The sequence below is a fragment of the Cynocephalus volans genome, chromosome 5, assembly GCF_027409185.1.
Source record: "Cynocephalus volans isolate mCynVol1 chromosome 5, mCynVol1.pri, whole genome shotgun sequence".
In the NCBI taxonomy this organism is placed as follows: domain Eukaryota; kingdom Metazoa; phylum Chordata; class Mammalia; order Dermoptera; family Cynocephalidae; genus Cynocephalus; species Cynocephalus volans.
In genome coordinates, this window is record NC_084464.1 from 42241920 (window position 1) to 42249329 (window position 7410).

Consider the following 7410-nt stretch of genomic DNA (forward strand, 5'->3'; position numbering starts at 1 on the left):
TTGGTACTGAACTGGTATGCACCTGGGTTCACGGGCAGAAGCACTTCAAATGGAATGCCTTCAAAAAGCCCTGCTGAAGATGAATCAAAATAAGTTATTAAAAACACATGATGAAATGACCCATCCCCCTACTAGTAGACAAACTGGAGGAGTACTTCAGCTATAGAACAATCTAAAAGAGACTAAAAATGGCTATTTAAAAATGATTAAGAAACTAAGATGAAAGAAAAAGAACAGGAAAATCTGGTGCAAAAAATCAACTAGAACTTCTAGACATAAAAATGTGGTAAATAATCTATTGGTTAAATAGATTAAATGCAGCTGCAGAGAAGTTTCAGAACTCTAAGGAAATGAACCAAAATGCAGTACAGAGAGATAAGATATGGAAAACAGGAGGGAGGTAGAGATTTGCCAGAAGACAGGCTCCTAGATTGGGGGTAAAAAAAACCTGAGTTTTTACAAAAGAACTACTAAAACAATGATACTGAAATATTAAAAATGATATACCAGGCAATGATAACCAAAGGAAAGGTGATGTAACTATATCAATATCAGAAAAAATATACTGTAATGAAAGAGGTATTATTAGGTTAGAGAAATAGGGATGCTAAATTCTGGTAAAAGGAACAATTTATCTGGAAACTAGCAATTCTAAGCTCTAATAAATCTAACAATTCATTCAGAGTTACAAAAAGAACTTGATAAATCAACAATCATAGTAGCAGATTTTTAAACATATCTCTCTCAGTTATTCATACTTAAAAACAAAAAAAATACTAAGGATATAAAATATTTGAACTATAAAACATAATTCTTCTAATAAAGATATAGCATATTTAAATAACAAAATAAGATTCACCTAATGGGCACAGATAGAACCCTGTACTTAACAGTGAAAATACAGTCTTTCTGAGCAGTCATGGAACATTCAGGGGAAAAAAATGACCAAGACCAAAACAATCAATATCACTGTCAATGCAAAACATGTCCCATATTTTTTGTTTAAATTTTTCTTCCATTTTCTTCTATCATGTGTAGGTTTTTAAGCTTCCACAGCCTGTTCTTTTCTCCTGCCACTAACCAATGGAATTCCTATGCTTAGTCTTGGGAATGTTGGCTCTGCTAAATAGCAACTACTGGTGAAAGGAGCATCAGAAGGAAAGAGGGACCTCCTAGTTGTTCTGATAAGATGTCTAGCCAAGAGCATTAACAAGAACCTCACAGTTCTCGGTATGGAGTTGTGTGCCAACTTATAACTATAACCACCCTGTTCTGTTAGCTGTTGTCTTAAAACTGTTCTTGGAAATGTTACTGTAACAAAAGATTCTTTCAAGATTTCTCAGCTCCAGATATTATGACTATGCTCTGTAGAATCTGGTATAACTTTTAGTCTCTAAAGTGTTGCTTTGTTAAATGATTTTCTTGCTTGATAATAATTGCTTTGGTAATATTCAAATAAACATGTTTTCTAAAAGTATAAATGTTCACGTCTGTACTCCATAAATATGTATAATCAATTATGTTTCAATGAAAAATAAATTACTAAAACAGGTATAAATTCTTGTAAGATTTCTCACTTAGTTAGAGCTTTGAAAACTACCTATCTCCCTCCATGCACAATGGCATGATAAAGTCACAACTTAACTGTTTAGCTACAAAAAGGGAAAAAAGAAAAAAAGTCATGACTGACAGAGCTCTTTTGTTAAAAATGTGTCCGAGAGATTTTTTTGTCAATCATGCAGACAATGGTCTTTGACCACAATCTAATAACATTAAAACTCAAAAAACAAAGATAACTTAGAAAGCCTACACTTCCAAAACTTAAAAACACACTTCTAAATTATTCATAGACAAAAAAATTACAATGATAATTTCAAAATATTACAACTGAAAGACAATGAAACACCAAGCACATGATGCAGCTAAGCAGCTGGCATTAGTTATCTATCACTACATAAATTACCCCAAATTCAGCAGCTTAAGCCAATAAACATTTATTACCTCAGTTTCTGTGGGTCAGGAATCTGAGAGCAACTTAGCTAGGTGTTTCTGGCTCAGGGTCCCTCCTGAGACTGCAATCAGGATATCAGCTGGAGCTGAAGTTATCCAAAGCCAGACCAGTTGCAAGGTCAGTAGCACGCCATCACTTCCACAGTATTTTATTTGTCAGGAGTAAGTCACTAAGTCCAGTGTATAAGGGGAGAGAAATTAAGCTCTACCTTTTAAAGGGAGGAGTATCAAAGAATTTTGTGGAAAAAGCTTTAAATCCACAACAGCATTACTTAGATGGAAATTTATAGTCTTAGATGCATATATTAGAGAAAAAAGTAATTGTGAAATTAAGTATCTAACTCAATAAACTAAAAAAAAAAAAAAAAAAAAAATAGAGTAAGCCTAAAGAAGGTAAGAAGGAGATAAGGGCAAAAATAAATGAAATAGAATAATGTTCAAAAACACTGAAACCTTGTTCTTTGAAAAGACTACTAATGTAGTGAATTTTCAGCAAGACTGATCATGAAAAAGTAAAAACTACAAATAAACAATAGTAGAAATGAAGAATAACAAAACTACATTGTGAAGAACTTTATCTCAATACCTTGGAAATAGGAAATTTTACATAAAATGTAACTTATCAAAACTGACTCCTGATGAAAGGAAAATCTGACTAGATCTATAACCATTTAGTAAATCAAATTAGAAATAAAAATTTTAAGTCCTCCTTCCCTGATCCCTCCACCCCCCCAAAAAAATAAATACCAGGCCACTTGGGTTTTACAGGAAAGTTTTATCAAACCTTAAAAAAAAAGATAACCCCCACCACAAAGTATTACAGAAAACAGAGGGAATTCATCCCAAGTCATTTAAGAGCCTAATATAAACTTGATACTAAACTAGATGTAGAGAAAGGAAATCTTTAAGTCAATTTTACTTATGAACATAGACATAAAAATCCCAAATTAAAAAATTAACACATTTTAAATAAAATTAATTCTGTTTTATTAAATTAATAAATAAAACAGAATTGAGTAGAAAAAAATTACATGATAGTTTTCTCAGGAATGCAAAATTGATTTAACATAAAACGAAAGGAGGAAAAATATGATCGTTTCAACAGAAATAAAAAGCATTTGATATAATTCAATTCCCATTCCTAATGAATACACTTAATTAGAAATTGAATTTTCTTACCCTATAAAGAATATAGGGTAAGAAATCATATATACTACAAAGTCATACATCAAACATTGAATTTAACATACATAATAATTCTAGCTAAAAAACAGAAGCATCTCTTTAAAACTCAGGAGCAAGATAAAGATGCCATCATGGCTTCTATTCAACCCTGCACTGGCGGTCCTAGGTAATTAAATGAAAGAAAAATAAGAAGTAAATATTGAGATGAAAGAAACAAATCACAGTTTCATCATTCAATCTGCTTTTATTCAAAAGTGCTCCTGATGCTTCCAGGAAGATTGTTCAGGAACCTTCAATGTCTCCTCTCCATCCAAGTCCATGAGCTGGGCTGGACACCAGCCCATCATTTCCACAAACCAAACACTCTGTCCAAACCATCTCTCCACTCCATTCTCTTCATCACACCCCTGAGAAGACAGCCTGAATCGTCACCATCTTACCTCACCATGTTTACTGTCAAGGGCTTTGAATTTAATGCATATATCACAGGACAGGCTTTAAGGATCTTCTCTCCCCCCACTCCTAAAAAAAGTTTATCTTGATACAGTCCCCTAGTTCCACCAACAGCCTCACCCCAGCAGCACAGCATTTCCCCCTTTCTCCACCTCCCCCCATCACCCGCAAGTAGGCTTGCTGTCACTGCCACTACTCAAAAGTAGTAATTAAGGTGAGTTTAAGGAGGGACTATAAAGATGTGTGTAGGGTTCAGGCAAACTAACAAAGAAAGGTGAAGCATTCCCAGGCTGGCAAGAGCAAATAGACTCCCAGCCCTGAAAAGGTGAGGCAGGGAGCAGTCTTGGAGCCTGGAGAGAGCTGCAGCTCCAACAGAGCTGTGGCCTAGGGTAGGGGAGGGCAGCCCAGGGGTGGAAGGGGAACAAACATCCAACCTCTCTCTACTCTCACCAGCTTATCTCCTGCAGGTGACACCAAATCAGAAGCCAGAGGGCAAGAGAGCCTGGATGACACATTCCACAGAAGTCATCCCTGCAGGGCACAGGGCAAGGTGAAGAGTTTCCAGCGTGGCAAACAAACAATATCCAACACATCCCACAGCCCCTCCACCTGATGCCCCAATTATTAGCACCCTTTCAGCCAAACTTTTTGAAAGAGTTGTTAATTACTCTCTCCACGTCAGCTTCCGTCCTCTCCACAGGCCATCTCCATGATCTCTCAGCAGCATTTGACACAGTTGACCACTCCCTTCTTCAAACATCTTCTGTTGGGTTTCATTCCCCTGGTCCAGGCTTCTTGTTACCTAACTGGCTGCTGCTTCTGTTTCTTTTGCTTGCTCCTCCTCTGCCTGGCCTGCAGTGTTGGAGTGCCTGAGGCATCATTACGGACCCCACTCTAGTTTTGATCTTCACACTCACCCCATGGCTTTAAATGAAATATATATATACACATTTTTAAAATATATATATATATATATATATATGTGTATATATATTTTACTCTCAAATAAGTAGCATTGGCTCTAATCTGTTAAAGCCAATTGTCTGCTTGACTTCTCCACTTAGATGCTCAGTAGATATCTCAAACTTAACATGAGCAAAACAAGAACTCTTGACTTCTACCACCTCTGCTTCCAAACCTACCCCCCCCCCCAAATCCTTAATTTTCATTTTTGTGTCCCTGATCAAACCCAAAATTCAGGAGTTATCCACTTTTCTTCTGACCACCTCCAATCCGTTCATTCTAAACAGTAAGTCCTGTTGACTCTACACTCAAAACCTATTCCAAATATGTTCACCTCTCCATCCCTCACTACTATCACTTTAGTCAAAACCACTATTATCTGCCTTGGTTACCACAAAAGACTTGTCTCTGGATTCCCTGAGTCCTCTCTCCCCCTGCAATCATTTCTCCAAGCAGACCTTTTTTAAAGAAGTAATTATATTTTTCTTTATCCATTGCACTTATCTTCTAACATACTGTATATTTTGTACTTTCTATGTTTGTTTTTATTGTCTGTCTCTCCCTTCTAGAATGTAAGCTCCTTGAGGAAATGGACTTTTTTAAACTGATGCCTCCCAAGTGCCAAGAACAGTGCCTGGCGTGTAATAGGTGCTTGATATTTCCTGAATGAATTGAATCATTACTCCTCTGCTTATAATGCTTCAGAAGCTTAGAAGACAAAACAAAAGCAAAAAAACTCTTCTGCGTGGTCCACAAGGCCCCACATGATCCATCTCTGCTTACCTCTCCACCTTCATCTCTACTGCTCTCTGCCCTCCATAATCATATTCTAAGACTTGGTCTTTCTGAACCCAACTAGTCTGTCTTAGGACTTTACCATTCCCTCTGGCTGGTACGATCTTAGACCTTCCTTCTCACCATTCAGATGTCAGCTTTAATGCCATCTTCTCAGAGAACCTTTTTTTCTGATCACCCATTATAAAATAGACACTGGGTCACTATCTGTTCAGTTCCATTTTAGGTTTTTGAATAGTGCTAATTACTATTTTATTTATTTTAACTTATTGCCTGTCACCCTCCACTAGAATATAAACACCATGAAAGCTGGGACTGTTAAGCACATTACTATTGTAACCTAGAAACATCCTGGCACATAATAGATACTCAATAAATGAATTCAGGAGATATATGAAGGCTGGAGATAATAGATATGAGAGAACAGAGAAAATGAAGTAGAAAAAATCATCAAAAAATAATTCAATCAATTTCCGAGAACTGAAAGGTTATAAATTTCTAGAATGAAAAGACCAACTGAATTAATCAGCAGAATGGGGCAAAAAAATTCATACAAACGCACATCAAGAAATCTAAGAGAAATAACACAAATACAACCAAACTTCCAGTAAAAAAACAAAAAACAGGCCATATACAAAGGATCAGGAATCAGGGTGCCACAAGAATTCTCAACAGCAACAAGGGAAACTAGAAGGCAGTGGAGCAATACCTTTGACATTCTGAAGGAAAATTCTTTCTAACCAAGAATCCTATACCTAGTAAATCTAATAAGAGTCAAGGTGAGATAAGATATTTCCAGATATGCAAGATTTTAAAAATTCAACTTCCATGCGCCATTTCTCAGAAAGCTACTGGATGTTTCACCAGAATGAAGCACATTAAGACAAGGAAAAACACAGGATAAAGAAATAGAACCAATCCTGAACCCCCAGCATGAGGATGAAGGGAGGCCCAGGAAGCTGTGCACAAGTGGGGGAGCAACTATTCCAGATTCAAGGTCAGGAGGCCTCAGAAAAGATGCATCAAGCCAAAACTGGGACGAGCACCTGATCACTGAACATCTTGTGATCTTTGGCAACTGGTGAAGAGTTGCGAGTTCAATTAGTAGTAAGAATGTAGGAAACGAAGCAAAAAGGGGTGGAAAGGCAATTAACTCCAGGGAAGACAAAGTTGTACGGGAAGAAAAAGTAATCATAGCCACATGCTATGTGTAATCAGGCCCAGCTACAAACAGTTTTTACAAATACACAATAATGAACATACTGAATACTTATTCGTTTGTGTCTGTTTTTGGTGACTGGCTGGTGCAGGGATTGAAACCCCCACCTTGCTGTTATCAGCACTATGCTCTAACCAACTGAGCTACCCAGCTAGACAGAATACTTGCTTATCCAGTGACAGGACCACACTAAAGGGATGGGGATGGGTGGGAACAGTGTATGTTGTGGCAAGGGGCAAGAAGAGCAGAGTACTAAGATGGCAATTTAAAAAAAGCAGAAAGAGCAGACAAGAAATGGTTAAATAGTTGAATGTGTTATGAAGGAACATGAGACCTCTGTAGGTTATATTTCCTTTGGGGCAGTGCTTATTTTCCAAGGATTTGGGGTGTGCTGTACTGGATGTTGCCCTACTCAAGGAGAATCACCACATGCTGGGGCACCACTGCAGGGGAGGAAGAACAAGGTGGAACCTCAGTGGTGGATGGTCTGTGCCTCGTGGGAGGCTCTCCTTTGGGGACTTCCAGATATGACAGCACATGTGCAAACAGAAGACAGAAAGTCAAGTCACAAGGTTCTAGACACACAAGAAAAACCCTGAGCCACTGCTATCAATGGAACCTCCATAGCCAGACTGAGAAGGTCTAGTGACATTTGAGTTATAACTAAAAAAAACATATATATTATGTATCTCCAGGACATTCATTCAAGTCTTTATTGAGCACCTACTCTGTGCCCAGCACTGCACTAGGTGCTATGGAGAATCCAAGAGAAGTATATATAGGGT